This window comes from Triticum urartu, chromosome 6A, assembly GCF_056163025.1.
Source record: "Triticum urartu cultivar PI428250 chromosome 6A, HENAU_Tu73, whole genome shotgun sequence".
Lineage (NCBI taxonomy): Eukaryota > Viridiplantae > Streptophyta > Magnoliopsida > Poales > Poaceae > Triticum > Triticum urartu.
This window is the reverse complement of record NC_141878.1, coordinates 306,183,523-306,200,052: the sequence shown is the minus strand read 5'-3', so window position 1 is coordinate 306,200,052 and position 16,530 is coordinate 306,183,523.

The following is a 16,530-nucleotide window of genomic DNA, read 5'->3' as shown; positions in this document are numbered from 1 at the left end:
ACGTTGATGGCCACAGAGGTGGATGCAGTAGCCAGGGATTAGCACAATGCGGAGATTGCAAAGGTAAAAGATCAGATAGCCCAGGCTAAAGCGGACCTGGCAACAGAGAATGCTAGGATGGCTACAGAGCGGGCTGAATTGGAAGCACAGGCCTACCGGATTAGGTTGGATGAGAATGCTTCAGAGGAAGTCATGAGAAGAAGGTATCGATCACGTCTCACGTCGGTTTATGAGCCGCAGAATCTCTTCAACACACCAGGAGCAGGAGCTGGTAGCCAACCCACACTAAACTGGGCGGAGGCGCCGGGAACAAGAGCGCCGGTTGAACCGCGCACGACGGACCCGCTTCGCCAGAACAACGTTGGGCCATAGTATGTACGAACGCTGCCTGGGCATTATTCCAACCCGTTGGATAACATTGTGGCCGCCGCTTCACGCCTGGCGGCCCTCCCAACCGATGGCGAGTCACCAATTGCATTGGAAGCACGTCGGGCCAGGGATCTCCTTCAAACAGCACTAAATCAACAGCAGGCGTATTCACACAGTTGCGAAAGGATTCATTCTACTCCCCGTCCAAGACGGAGCTATAGCAGACACGTGAAGGACGAACCGGCCGTGTCCAGTAGTGCATGTCACCAGAATTCACCACGTGGAAACAACCCGGCCGAGGGAGGCGCTAATGTGCAGGATGTTGTGGACCATGGCCGCGCACGTCGGGAGGCCGAGTTGGAAGCTCAACACGGAGCACGACAACATACTTCGGTTCACCCCACAGCGTCCGTGGAGCTAGGTGTGGTGTTCAGTTCCTTAGGGGTGCCGTGTCTAACCCCCGCTTTGCATAATGTGGGACTGCCCAAGGATTTCAAGGGACCTCGTAAGGTACCAAATTACATCGCCGATTAACAACCAGAGGCGTGGGTGGAGAGCTATGAGATGGCAATGGAGATGTTAGATGTGGATGAGGCAGTCTGTGCTAAATATTTCACCATGATGTTGGAAGGAACAACTCACACTTGGTTGAAGAGCTTGCCGACCAACTCTGTTGGATCATGGGCTAAATAGAAGCACCGGTTTATCCAGAACTTCAAGGATACGTGTAAGTAGCCGATGTCAATCGTGGATCTGGCCGCTTGTGTCCAAGAGGAAGGGGAGTCCACGACCCATTGGGTCAAACGGGTCTCAGCAATTTTCCATTCATCAGATCGTATCAATGCAGACACTGCAGTGTTAACATTAGAGGGAAATTGTCGTTTCAAACCGTTAAAACAGAAATTGGGAAGGCTCAAACGTCACTGCAATAATATGTCAACACTCATGGCCGCTTTGGTTAAATACGTAGATTCAGACAATACCAAGGATCCGGTTTCAGAGGAGGACAAACCGGGGAAAGGTAAGAAGAACGGCAATGCCAAGGGTCAACAGCATAATCCGGCAGGCCATGGAAACGGTGGTAAGCGCAAGGCCGACAGTAGCTTGGACTTTGTTGCAAATATCAATGCGCAGGAGAATGGCCAGCGCCGTAAGGGCAAGTAGCCCTAGAGGGGTGTAGGTTCAGGCCCCAATTTGGAGCGCTTGTTAAATCAGCCCTGTCCAAAGCATGGATCGAAGGAGAAGCCTGTAACACCCCGGATGTAACTTTCCCTATTTGTACTCCAACAATCATGTGCATTGCATTTGCATACGTGTTCATCTCATGCATTCGAGCATTTTCCCCGTTGTCCGTTTTGCATTCCGGCGCTTCGTTCTCCTCCGGTGGTCATTTCTAGCTTTCTTTCGTGTGTGGGGATTAAACATTTCCGGATTGGACCGAGACTTGCCAAGCGGCCTTGGTTTACTACCGGTAGACCGCCTATCAAGTTTCGTATCATTTGGACTTCGTTTGATACTCCAACGGTTAACCGAGGGACCGAAAAGGCCTCGTGTGTGTTGCAGCCCAACACCCCTCCAATTTGGCCCAAAATCCACCAAACTCTGCTCCATGTCCTAGAGCGTTCGATCACGATCGCGTGGCCGAAAACCGCACCTCATTTGGACACTCCTAGCTCCTCCTATGCCTATATATACACCCCCCATTCCAATTCACGGATCCTCTCCTCCCCCGAAACCCTAAAATCTCAGATCCGCCGCCGCCGGACACGTTCGGATGGCGCCGGACACGTCCGGCTAGCCCCGCCGCTGCCACGTGGCGCCGCGCCACTCGCCGCCCCAGCCGGCCCGCAGAGGCCCGAGGCCGACCCTCCCGCGTCGCCTCCCGGGCCGCGCCCCGAGCCGCCCTTCTCCACGCGCCGCCGCCGCCCGCAGCCGCCGCCGTCGCCCGCTCCGCCGCGGCCGGGACGCTGCGCCGCGCCGCCCCTCGCCCCGGCCGGCCCCAGCTCCGGCCCGGCCACCGGCGACCTCGCCGGATCCGGCGTCCCCAACCCCGGCCGCCGCCTCCCTCGACATTCCGGTGGTGAACAATAACTCTGGCGGCCTCGTAATCCGCGCAGATCTCAGATCTGAAATCCTAACCCTAGGTCATTTTTCGTCCAAGTCCTCAGGATTTTAGCTCATATGCACATGTTCGCGTCTCCGTAACTTTGCATCCGTAGCTCCGATTTGGGCATATAGCATATCAAAATGTTCAGCTTAGAGAGTACATCATTTCATTCCATTGCATCATTTTCATTTGAGCTCATCTCGATGCCCGAAATGCTGTTAGAAGGAGGCTTCTTGAGTTAATTGTCAGATCTGCTAGTTCATCTTAGACTTTTGTCATTTTTTGCCATGATTGTTGTGTGCATGATATGCCTATGAGTCCTTCATATGTTTTGTTAAGGATTTTGTCTTCTTTCCAGAGGTGCAACCCATGCATTTTTGTGATGTGTGTGGTGACTTGTGCAAGCTTGCAAAGTGAGGCACCCGGTAAATCTGTTTTCAGGGACTTAGTAGTTTTCACTAAGTCTGGGATTATTTAGTTCATGATGCCATATGTTCTTGTTGTTTCCTAGTGATCCGTGCCTCTTTTAAGGATGGTCAGTAAAGAAGTTTTGTTAATCTTGTTATGCTCTATCCATCCATGTCTTTGTTTGCAATTATGGAGCACCCTAGCTTGAGTCAATCGAGCTCTACTTTTGCTTCGTTGTGAATCTGGGCAGATCGTCAACTTGTTTGCGATTTTGCCGATGTTATTGTAGTTGATCCGTGCATGATATGCCATTGTTCTTGCCATGTCTAGCTCGTATTTTGTGCCTTCTTTATGGGTGTGTGATTGTCTTGCCATGACTTGCACCGTAGTGAGTTCATCGAGCTCGTAAACATGCCTTCGTGAGTTATGTTTCAGCAAGTCCCAGTTTTCACAAAATCTGAAAACTGATTATGTTTTTGCTATGTTCGTGTGCTTGTTAGTATATTTTGTGATCCCTTTTGGCTCAAGGTCACTAAGCGACTTTTGTTAAGATTGTTGAGTAGCTCCATGCCATGTTTTTCTTTTTCATGTTCAGGTCCTGTAGCATGTTGTTTCGTTACTCCGAAGAGGGCTATATGATCTGAAATTCCAGACAAGTGTTGATTTCACTAAGTCTGAGATCTGTTTTATCATTTGCGTTCTTGCCATGCTTGTTTGAACCTCCTAATGGATGAATTGGCCGTAGCTTAGTGCTAGACTTTTGTTAAGAATCTTGTGTGCATCCTTGCCATGTATTTTTTGTCATGTTTGGGTGCTGTAGAATGTTCATTTCATTGCATTTAGATGCCTGCTTGCTGTAAATCGCAGACCGGTGTCATTTTTGAATCGCTTGCCATTTCCAAACCGTAACTCCGATTCTGGCGTTCTTTATATCGTTTTCAAGCGATTTCATCTCATCTTTCTAGTGGCACCCTTGGAATTCCAGTTTGAGGCCAGGTTCATGCTTTTCCTGTCATATCTTGCATTTTGCATCCCGCATCGCATCCCGCATAGCATATCATCATTTCATTATATTGCTTGGTCTTGCACGTGGTTGATGGTATCATTGTTGCTTGTTTGTCTTGTTTGGGTAGAGCCGGGAGACGAGTTCGCTACCGAGGAGCCCGTTGAGTTTGCTTCTGATGTTCCAGTCAACTCTGACAACTGTGCAGGCAAGATGATCATACCCTCGAAATCACTACTATCTTTGCTATGCTAGTTTGCTCGCTCTTTGCTATGCCAATGATACGATGCCTACCATTTTCTTGTCAGCCTCCCAATTGCCATGTCAAACCTCTAACCCACCTTGTCCTAGCAAACCGTTGATTGGCTATGTTACCGCTTTGCTCAGCCTCTCTTATAGCGTTGCTAGTTGCAGGTGAAGATTGGAGGCCGTTCCTTGTTGGAACATCTTTTATTACTTGTTGGGATATCATTATATTGCTATGTTATCTTAATGCATCTATATACTTGGTAAAGGGTGGAAGGCTTGGCCTCTCGCCTAGTGTTTTGTTCCACTCTTGCCGCCCTAGTTTCCGTCATATCGGTGTTATGTTCCCGGATTGTTGCGTTCCTTACGCGGTTGGGTTATAATGGGAACCCCTTGATATTTCGCCTTGATTAAAGCTTTTCCAGCAATGCCCAACATTGGTTTTACCATTTGCCACCTAGCCTTTTCTTTCCCTTGGGTTCTGCAGACTCAAGGGTCATCTTATTTTAACCCCTCGGGCCAGTGCTCCTCTGAGTGTTGGTCCCACTGAGCGATGTCCGAGGCTACCAGGGGCAACTCTGGGCTGGCTTACCCGACGTCTGGCTCATCTGAGTGTGCCCTGAGAACGAGATATGTGCAGCTCCTATCGGGATTTTTCGGCACATTCGGGCGGTGTTCCTGGTCTTGTTTTAACCTGTCGAAGTGTCTTGAGTTACCGAGATACCGAGTCTGATCGGAACGTCTTGGGAGGAGGTCTATTCCTTCGTTGACCGTGAGAGCTTGTCATGGGCTAAGTTGGGACTCCCTTGCAGGGATTGAACTTTCGAAAGCCGTGCCCGCGGTTATGGGCAGATGGGAATTTGTTAATTCCGGTTGTAGATAACTTGAACCTTAATTAAATTAAAATGAATCAACTGAGTGTGTTGCCGTGATGGCCTCTTCTCGGCGGAGTCCGGGAAGTGGACACGGTATTGGAGTAATGTTTGTGTAGGTTGCACTCTAGTTTCTCGCTCGTGCTTTGCTTCCTCTTCTCGCTCTCTTTTGCGAATAAGTTAGCCACCATATATGCTAGTCGCTTGCTACAGCTCCACTTATATTTGTCCTACCCCTTCCTATAAGCTTAAATAGTCTTGATCGCGAGGGTGTGAGATTGCTGAGTCCCTGTGGCTCACAGATTACTATAACTCCAGATGCAGGTCCAGGTGATTCCGCTCCGGAGACGCGTATGAGCTCAAGTGGGAGTTCGACGAAGACTCTCAACGATATTATGTTTCCTTTCCCGATGATCAGTAGTGGTGCCCAGTTGGGGGTGATTGGGACCGTGTCGCATGTTGGGTTCTCTTTTATTTTGGCGCCGTAGTCGGGCCATGAGTGTTTGGATGATGTAATGTTATTTATGTTCTTGATTGATGTGCCGAGTGTAAGCCAACTATGTTCTCCCCTTTACTATTCATATCACATGGGATGTTGTGAAGATTGCCTAACTTGCGACATATGCCTTCAATGCGATTATGTCTCTAAGTCGTGCCTCGACACGTGGGAGCTATAGTCGCATCGAGGGTGTTACAAGTTGGTATCAGAGCCTTCCCCGACCTTAGGAGCCCCATTGCTTGATCTTTTTAGCGGCCGAGTTGTGTCTAGAAAAATGTTTTGAGTCTTTAGGAATTATATATCGGAGAGTTTAGGAATTCTTTTTACTTCCCAGTCTCCTCATCGCTCTGGTAAGGCATCCTGACGTAGAGTTTTGACTCTTCTCTTCTCAAATTTCACTAAAAAAAATTTAGGATCACGCGGGTATCTTGGAATCGTTCCGATAGTCTTATGATGAGAACATTGTCTTGGTGCCTCCTGTCAGGGGTTTAGTGGAAGTGTCCCAGGGAGTTGAGCTCTGAGGTGTTGTCATCATAATTTTATCGTCGCAGTTCTGGAATACCTGAGTCTAGTACGCCGACATCGAAAATCTCTTTTATGCAGTTCGTTGGTGAGATAACGTCGACGCCACCCAGTACTGGGGCGGGAGTTCGGGAGTATCGCCATAACTTGTATAACGGATGCTTTTCGAAGGTTGAGGTAGATGGTTTACGAAGTTTTCTTGGTTATGTGTTGAAGGATGGATACAGCTGGATGTAGGATTTGCTAGTTTGGGTGAGATATTATGCTTCCCCTGTATCCCCAACACCTGATTGCATAACCGGAAAGGTTCGGGAGTTTCATAGGTGGGAATTCTAGTAGCTCTAGTTCTTCTTCCACGAATATTGGTTTGAGATTGGGATTTCTTACCGATTATTCGTTCTTGATCCGTACCTTGTTGATTTATTTCTCTACCTTAATTCTACGTGGCTTCTCAATTTATGGATATGTGACCATTTCAATAGGAATGCATTCTCATTTTGTTCGGATGTGAAGACTATATGTTGCAATTTTCATTCCGTTGGATTCAGCTTCAATAATTATCTGTCAATGTGCTAATGGTGGTCAACCTCTTCAGGATGGCTCCTCCAACGTGCACGACTCCGAATCCTGATCCGCCACCACCTCCACCTCCTCCAGAGGCATGGCAAGCTGTGATGGCCGCAACCAATGCAAATACAAAGTTGATCATGCAAATTCTTCAAGAGCGCAATCAAGGCAGTCAAGGGAATCAAGGCAGTAATCAGAGTCACTTTGCTACACTCAACCAGTTCCTTGCTAACGGGCCAAAGACTTTCAGCAATTGTGTTGAGGCAACCGATGCTGACGATTGGCTTGTGGATCTGTGTAAGCATTTCGAGTGCAGTAACGTCAGGCCTGAGGACTTTGTTAAGTTCGCTTCCTTCCAACTCAAAGATCAAGCTGCAGAATGGTTCCAGCAGTACAAGGACTCCAGGGTGGACGTGTTGTCACTTGGGATGATTTTCGTCGAGATTTCCGAGCTCATCATATTCCGTAGAGCGTGGTTGAAAGCAAGTGTGAGGAATTCCGCAATCTGAAGCAAGGCTCTTTGTCTGTCTATGACTACAACAAGTTGTTCCAGAAGCTCGCCCGCTTTGCCAAGCAGGACGTCCCTGATGAGAAGAGCATGATATATCAGTTCAGGGGTGGTCTTAGAGAAGAAATTCAGCCCGCTCTTGTTCTCTTTGAGCCCTTGAGGTACGATGAGTTCTACAACATGGTACTGAAGCAAGAGGCTGCTCAGTTGAGGTGTGATGCTTCCAAGAAGCGAGTCAGAGATGTTACTCCTTCTTCCTCTACTCAAGTGTCCAAGCAGCAGAAGTTTTGCCTTCCTCCTCCTCCGTTCCGTCAGCCATATCAGCAGAAGAGCAAAGGTGGCAGTGGTTCTTCCCACCCACCCAACCCTGGCTTTCAGAACAAGACTTCGTCTCAACCTTCAAGATCGAGTGCTCCGTATCACCGTACGCTTTCAGAGGTCACGTGCAACAAGTGCCAATAGAAGGGTCACTATGCCAACAAGTGTCTCAACCAGAGGCGTCTTCCTCCTCCTCCTCCTGTCAGATCGACAAGTACAGCTGTGGTCAAGCATAACCCCAAGTCCTCCAAGGTCAACTTGATGAATGCAGCTCAGGCAGAGGACTCGTCAGATGTGATCATGGGTAACCTTCCTGTTAATGATATTCCAGCTAAAGTTCTTTTTGACACGGGTGCATCGCATTGTTTCATTTCGAGGCCATTTGTTTCTAAGCATGAGTTGCCTTTGCAAGATTTGCCTAGACAGTTATCTGTTGTTTCTCCGGGTAAATTTATGAATGCAAGCGCTATTGCCCCGGATGTTTCTATCACATTGGGCGATTACAAGTTCCTCTCTTCTCCGGTGGTTCTGGGTAACTCGGATATTGATCTTATTCTCGGGATGGATTGGCTTTCTAAGCACAAGGCACATCTTGATTGTGCAGCCAGGCAGATTCAATTGACTCATTCGTCTGAGGATGTAATTGTCTTTGCCGCTCGTGATGATACTATCCGTCTGTTTTCTCTCAACGAGAAGGGTGAATTGGATGCTATTTCGCAAATTCCAGTCGTTTGTGAATATCAAGACGTCTTTCCAGAAGAGCTTCTAGGAATGCCTCCGCACTGGCCAGTTGAATTCGTTATTGAACTTGAGCCTGACACGGAACCTGTGTGCAAACGTCCTTACAAGCTCGGACCTGAAGAGTTGAAAGAGCTGAAGAAGCAACTCGATATGCAAGAGAAAATGGGTCTTATCCGGCCTAGTTCTTCTCCGTGGGGTTGTGGTGTTCTTTTTGTGAAGAAGAAGGATGGAACGGACCGACTTTGTGTTGATTATCGTCCAGTAAACAAGAAGACCATCAAGAACAAATATCCACTTCCCAACATCAATGAGCTGTTCGAACAACTCAAAGGTGCCCAAGTATTCTCCAAGCTTGATCTCCGTATGGGTTATCACCAGATTCGCATTCGTGAAGAAGATATTCCCAAGACAGCATTCAGAACAAGCTTTGGTTCATATGAATACACTGTCATGTCTTTTGGCCTTGCCAACGCTCCTCTGACGTTCTCTCGCATGATGAACTTCATCTTCAACGCTTACACCAATGACTCCGTTTTGGTCTATCTCGACGACATTCTGGTTTTCTCCAAGAACATGGAAGATCATGCCAAGCACTCGCGTTTGGTTCTTGATAAACTCAGAGAACATCAGTTCTACGCCAAGTTCTCCAAGTGTGAATTTTGGCTTGATGAGGTTCTTTATCTTGGTCATATCATCTCTGCCAAGGGAATTGCCGTGAATCCTGAGAAGGTGTCTGCAATTGTGAATTGGGAACCTCCTCAGAATGTGAAGCAGCTCCGTAGCTTCCTCGGTCTCGCAAGCTATTGCCGAAGATTCGTTGAAAACTTTTCTAAGATCGCGAAGCCTCTCTCAAATCTTCTTTAGAAGCACGTCAAGTACGTTTGGTCTCCGGAGTGTGACATTGCTTTCAACACTTTGAAAGAGAAATTGATCACTGCTCCAGTTCTGACTCCACCTGATGAATCCAAGCCGTACGAGGTGTTTTGTGATGCCTCTCTCCAAGGTCTTGGCGCGGTATTGATGCAAGAGAAGAAAGTTGTTGCTTATACATCTCGCCAGTTGAAGCCTAATGAGAAGAACTACCCCACTCATGATCTTGAGTTGGCAGCAGTTGTGCATGCTCTTTTGACTTGGAGACATCTTCTATTGGGAAGAAAAGTGGACATTTTCACTGATCACAAGAGTCTCAAGTACATCTTCACTCAGCCTAATCTCAACCTCAGACAAACTCGATGGGCCGAAATTATTCAAGAGTATAATCCGAGTATTGAGTATACTCCAGGCAAGGCCAATGTGATTGCTGACGCTTTGAGCAGAAAGGCTTACTGCAACAGTCTGATTCTCAAGCCTTATCAACCCGAGCTTTGTGAAGCTTTCCGCAAACTTAATCTGCAAGTTGTTCCTCAAGGATTCCTCACCAACCTTCAAGTCTCTCCTACCTTAGAAGACCAGATTCGCCAAGCCCAGCTTCTTGATGCTATGGTGAAAAAGGTGAAGATTGGGATTGCCAAGAGTCAGTACAAGTACAAGTGCTACCGCCTTGATGACAAGGACACGCTCTTCTTCAAGGATCGTATTGTTGTGCCCAAAGGTGAACTTCATAAAGTGATCATGAACGATGCTCACAATTCTCTCCTCTCCATCCACCCTGGGAGCACGAAGATGTATCAGGACCTTAAGCAAGCTTATTGGTGGACTCGAATGAAGCGCGAGATCGCTCAATTCGTGTATGAATGTGATGTCTGCAGAAGAGTGAAGGCAGAACACCAAAGGCCAGCTGGTCTCCTCCAACCTCTTGCTATTCCAGAATGGAAGTTTGATCACATTGAAATGGACTCCGTGACTGGGTTTCCAAAGTCCAAGCGTGGCAATGATGCTATATTCGTTTTCATCGACAAACTCACCAAAGTGGCTCACTTTTTGCCTATCAAAGAGTCGATCACTGCAGCTCAATTGGCAGAACTCTATACCTCTCGCATTGTCTCTCTGCACGGTATTCCTCAAGTGATCTCTTCAGACCGTGGCAGCATCTTTACCTTGAAGTTTTGGGATTCTTTTCAGAAGGCCATGGGCACCAACATCCGCTTCAGCACAGCTTTCCATCCTCAAACAAGCGGTCAAGTCGAGCGTGTCAACCAGATTCTTGAAGATATGCTCAGGGCTTGTGTGATCTCCTTCGGCATGAAGTGGGAGGATTGTCTTCCATATGCTGAATTCTCCTACAACAACAGTTTTCAAGCAAGTTCGGGCAAGGCCCCTTTTGAAATTCTATATGGCAGGAAGTGTCGTACCCCTCTCAACTGGTCTGAAACCGGTGACCGTCAGCTTTTGGGTAATGACTTAATCACAGAGGTAGAAGAAATGTGCAAAGTCATTCGTGATAACCTCAAAGCAGCCCAATCCCGCCAGAAGAGCTACTATGATAGTAAGCACCGTGATTTGGCTTTCGAGATCGGAGATCATGTTTACCTCCGTGTCTCTCCTATGAAAGGTACTCGTCGCTTCAGTATCAAAGGGAAGCTTGCCCCTAGATACGTGGGACCTTTCAAGATTGTCAGCAAGAGAGGCGACCTCGCCTATCAACTCGAGCTTCCTTCAAACTTTGCAAATGTTCATGACGTGTTCCATGTCTCTCAGCTTCGAAAGTTCTTCAAGACTCCTGACCGCACCATCAACTTCGAGGACATTGAGCTCCAAGAAGATCTTTCTTATCGTGAGCACCCAGTTGCTATTCTTGAAGAGAGTGAACGCAAGACTCGCAACAAGTCAATCAAATTTCTCAAAGTCAAGTGGTCACACCATTCCGACCGTGAAGCTACCTGGGAACGCGAGGATCACCTCCGTTCTGAGTACCCGGCGTTCTTTTAGTCCTAGATCTCGGGACGAGATCCTTTCATAGTGGTGGAGTGTTGTAACACCCCGGATGTAACTTTCCCTAATTGTACTCCAACTCTTGCCGTTTCCGGCGTTAAGTTATATTTATTTCCTCGGGTTCGGGTTTTTTTGTCTCCGTGTGTTGTTGTCGTTGTCATGCATCTCATATCATGTCATCATGTGCATTGCATTTGCATACGTGTTCATCTCATGCATTCGAGCATTTTCCCCGTTGTCCGTTTTGCATTCCGGCGCTTCGTTCTCCTCCGGTGGTCATTTCTAGCTTTCTTTCGTGTGTGGGGATTAAACATTTCCGGATTGGACCGAGACTTGCCAAGCGGCCTTGGTTTACTACCGGTAGACCGCCTGTCAAGTTTCGTATCATTTGGACTTCGTTTGATACTCCAACGGTTAACCGAGGGACCGAAAAGGCCTCGTGTGTGTTGCAGCCCAACACCCCTTCAATTTGGCCCAAAACCCACCAAACTCTGCTCCATGTCCTAGAGCATTCGATCACGATCGCGTGGCCAAAAACCGCACCTCATTTGGACTCTCCTAGCTCCTCCTATGCCTATATATACATCCCCCATTCCAATTCGCGGATCCTCTCCTCCCTCGAAACCCTAAAATCTCAGATCCGCCACCGCCGGACACGTCCGGCCACGTGGCGCCACGCCACTCGCCACCCCAGCCGGCCCGCAGAGGCCCGAGGCCGGCCCTCCCGCGCCGCCTCCCGGGCCGCGCCCCGAGCCGCGGCCCTCCTCCACGCGCCGCCGCCGCCGCCGCCCGCAGCCGCCGCCGCCTCCGCCCGCAGCTGCCGGCCACCGCCGCCCGCTCTGCCGCAGTCGGGACGCCGCGCCGCGCCGCACCTCGCCCCGGCCGGCCCCAGCTCCGGCCCGGCCACCGGCGACCTCGCCGGATCCGGCGTCCCCAACCCCGGCCGCCGCCGCCCTCGACATTTCGGCGGTGAACAGTAACTCCGGCGGCCTCGTAATCCGCGCAGATCTCAGATCTGAAATCCTAACCCTAGGTCATTTTTCGTCCAAGTCCTCAGGATTTTAGCTCATATGCACATGTTCGCGTCTCCGTAACTTTGCATCCGTAGCTCCGATTTGGGCATATAGCATATCAAAATGTTCATCACAGAGAGTACATCATTTAATTCCATTGCATCATTTTCATTTGAGCTCATTTCGATGCCCGAAATGCTGTTAGAAGGAGGCTTCGTGAGTTAATTGTCAGATTTGCTAGTTCATCTTAGACTTTTGTCATTTTTTGCCATGATTGTTGTGTGCATGATATGCCTATGAGTCCTTCATATGTTTTGTTAAGGATTTTGTCTTCTTTCCAGAGGTGCAACCCATGCATTTTTGTGATGTGTGTGGTGACTTGTGCAAGCTTGCAAAGTGAGGCACCCGGTAAATCTGTTTTCAGGGACTTAGTAGTTTTCTAGTGATCCGTGCCTCTTTTAAGGATGATCAGTAAAGGAGTTTTGTTAATCTTGTTATGCTCTATCCATCCATATCTTTGTTTGCAATTATGGAGCACCCTAGCTTGAGTCAATCGAGCTCTACTTTTGCTTCATTGTGAATCTGGGCAGATCGTCAACTTGTTTGCGATTTTGCCGATGTTATTGTAGTTGATCCGTGCATGATATGCCATTGTTCTTGCCATGTCTAGCTCGTATTTTGTGCCTTCTTTATGGGTGTGTGATTGTCTTGCCATGACTTGCACCGTAGTGAGTTCATCGAGCTCATAAACATGCCTTCGTGAGTTATGTTTCAGCAAGTCCCAGTTTTCACTAAGTCTGAAAATTGATTATGTTTTTGCTATGTTCGTGTGCTTGTTAGTATATTTTGTGATCCCTTTTGGCTCAAGGTCACTAAGGGACTTTTGTTAATTTTGTTGATTTGCTCCATGCCATGTTTTTCTTTGTCATGTTCAGGTCCTGTAGCACGCTGTTTCGTTGCTCCGAAGAGGGCTATATGATCTGAAATTCCAAACAAGTGTTGATTTCACTAAGTCTGAGATCTGTTTTACCATTTGCCTTTTTGCCATGCTTGTTTGAACCTCCTAATGGATGAATTGGCCGTAGCTCAGTGCTAGAATTTTGTTAAGCATCTTGTGTGCATCCCTGCCATGTATTTTGTTGTCATGTTTGGGTGCTGTAGAATGTTCATTTCATTGCATTTAGATGCCTGCTTGCTGTAAATCGTAGACCGGTGTCATTTTTGAATCGCTTGCCATTTCCAAACCGTAACTCCGATTCTGGCGTTCTTTATATCGTTTTCAAGCGATTTCATCTCATCTTTCTAGTGGCACCCTTGGAATTCCAGTTTTAGGCCAGGTTCATGCTTTTCCTGTCATATCTTGCATTTTGCATCCCGCATCGCATCCCGCATAGCATATCATCATTTCATTATATTGCTTGGTCTTGCACGTGGTTGATTGTATCATTGTTGCTTGTTTGTCTTGTTTGGGTAGAGCCGGGAGACGAGTTCGCTACCGAGGAGCCCGTTGAGTTTGCTTCTGATGTTCCAGTCAACTCTGACAACTGTGCAGGCAAGATGATCATACCCTCGAAATCACTACTATCTTTGCTATGCTAGTTTGCTCGCTCTTTGCTATGCCAATGATACGATGCCTACCATTTTATTGTCAGCCTCCCAATTGCCATGTCAAACCTCTAACCCACCTTGTCCTAGCAAACCGTTGATTGGCTATGTTACCGCTTTGCTCAGCCTCTCTTATAGCGTTGCTAGTTGCAGGTGAAGATTGGAGGTCGTTCCTTGTTGGAACATCTTTTATTACTTGTTGGGATATCATTATATTGCTATGTTATCTTAATGCATCTATATACTTGGTAAAGGGTGGAAGGCTTGGCCTCTCGCCTAGTGTTTTGTTCCACTCTTGCCGCCCTAGTTTCCGTCATATCGGTGCTATGTTCCCAGATTGTTGCGTTCCTTACGCAGTTGGGTTATAATGGGAACCCCTTGATATTTCGCCTTGATTAAAGCTTTTCCAGCAATGTCCAACATTGGTTTTACCATTTGCCACCTAGCCTTTTCTTTCCCTTGGGTTCTGCAGACTCAAGGGTCATCTTATTTTAACCCCCCCGGGCCAGTGCTCCTCTGAGTGTTGGTCCCACTGAGCGATGTCCGAGGCTACCAGGGGCAACTCTGGGCTGGCTTACCCGACGTCTGGCTCATCTGAGTGTGCCCTGAGAACGAGATATGTGCAGCTCCTATCGGGATTTGTCGGCACATTCGGGCGGTGTTGCTGGTCTTGTTTTAACCTGTCGAAGTGTCTTGAGTTACCGAGATACCGAGTCTGATCGGAACGTCTTGGGAGGAGGTCTATTCCTTCGTTGACCATGAGAGCTTGTCATGGGCTAAGTTGGGACTCCCCTGCAGTGATTGAACTTTCGAAAGTCGTGCCCGCGGTTATGGGCAGATGGGAATTTGTTAATGTCCGGTTGTAGATAACTTGAACCTTGATTAAATTAAAATGAATCAACTGAGTGTATTGCCGTGATGGCCTCTTCTCGGCGGAGTCCGGGAAGTGGACACGGTATTGGAGTAATGTTTGCGCAGGTTGCACTCTAGTTTCTCGCTCGTGCTTTGCTTCCTCTTCTCGCTCTCTTTTGTGAATAAGTTAGCCACCATATATGCTAGTCGATTGCTGCAGCTCCACTTATATTTGTCCTACCCCTTCCTATAAGCTTAAATAGTCTTGATCGTGAGGGTGTGAGATTGCTGAGTCCCTGTGGCTCACAGATTACTATAACTCCAGATGCAGGTCCAGGTGATTCCGCTCTGGGAGACGCGTATGAGCTCAAGTGGGAGTTCGACGAAGACTCTCAACGATATTATGTTTCCTTTCCCGATGATCAGTAGTGGTGCCCAGTTGGGGGTGATTGGGACCGTGTCGCATGTTGGGTTCTCTTTTATTTTGGCGCCGTAGTCGGGCCATGAGTGTTTGGATGATGTAATGTTATTTATGTTCTTGATTGATGTGCCGAGTGTAAGCCAACTATGTTCTCCCCTTTACTATTCATATCACATGGGATGTTGTGAAGATTGCCTAACTTGCGACATATGCCTTCAATGCGATTATGTCTCTAAGTCGTGCCTCGACACGTGGGAGCTATAGTCGCATCGAGGGTGTTACAAAGCCGGCATCACATCTTTGGAAGGACTGTTATATTATGCGGGATTTCAAGAATTCCAATATGTTCCAATATGACAACGGCCCGCCAGGCAGTTCAGGAGGAGGTTTCCACAGGCCGGGTTACGGAGGTGGTGGTTCCAGTTCAGGATTTCAAGGCAACCAAACTGGACACATCAATCAAGGGCACCAAGGCAACCAGGGAGGTTACAACCATCAGGGGAATCAGCAGCAGCAGCAGTCGGGTTACCAGAGCAATCCCAAACAGCTGAACAGCGGGCAATATCATGTCTTCACTACTAGTTTTTGCAAGCGTGATTAGAAGCTTCACAAAAGGGCAGTAAACTCTGTTGAGCCGGCAGTACCTTAGTATTTATGCTGGTCTGAGCAACCTATTTTGTGGAGTAGAGATGATCACCCACCCCGGGTTGATAATCCAGGTCACTTGGCCCTGGTGGTAGCCCCTCAAGTTGGGGGATACAAGTTCACTAAAGTGCTCATGGATGGGGGAAGCAGTATCAATATTTTGTATTATGATACATTCCGCCATATGGGGTTGACAGATAAGGATCTTAAACCATCAAATACGGTCTTTCATGGGGTGGTGCCTGGTAAGTCTGCATATCCTGTTGGCAAGATAGCTTTGGAGGTAGCTTTTGGAGATGACTATGATTCAAGGTCAGAAATATTGACATTTGAGGTGGTAAAGATCAAAAGTCCGTACCACGCCTTGTTTGGGCGGCCGGCTTATGCTAAGTTTATGGCAAGGCCATGTTATGTTTATCTACAGCTTAAAATGCTAGGTCATAAAGGGACTATAACAGTACATGGAAGTCGAAAGATTGCTTTGGAGTGTGAGGAAGGTGATGCGGTTTACGCCGATTCGGTTTGTGCCACAGAAGAGTTGAAATTCTATAAGGAGAAAGTTGATCCGGCAGACATGACCTCTTTGAAAAAGCCAACTACAGAACATGATCCGGCGTTGAAGTTCAAATCGGCTATAGACACTAAGATGGTTGACTTTGTTCCTGGCGATTTATCCAAACAGTTCAGCATCAGCGCTAACTTGGATCCCAAATAGGAAAGCGCGCTCATCGAGTTCATCCGCGAGAATCGGGACATCTTTGCATGCAAACCTTCTGACATGCCAGGTGTACCGAGGGAACTCGCTGAGCACACACTCAACATTGATCCTAAGTTTAAACCGGTCCGGCAGTTCCTCCGCCGCTTCAATGAAGAGAGACGTAACGCTATAGGTGAAGAGGTAGCCCGTCTATTGGCCACAGGTTTTATTGTTGAAGTTTTTCATCCAGAGTTGTTAGCTAATCC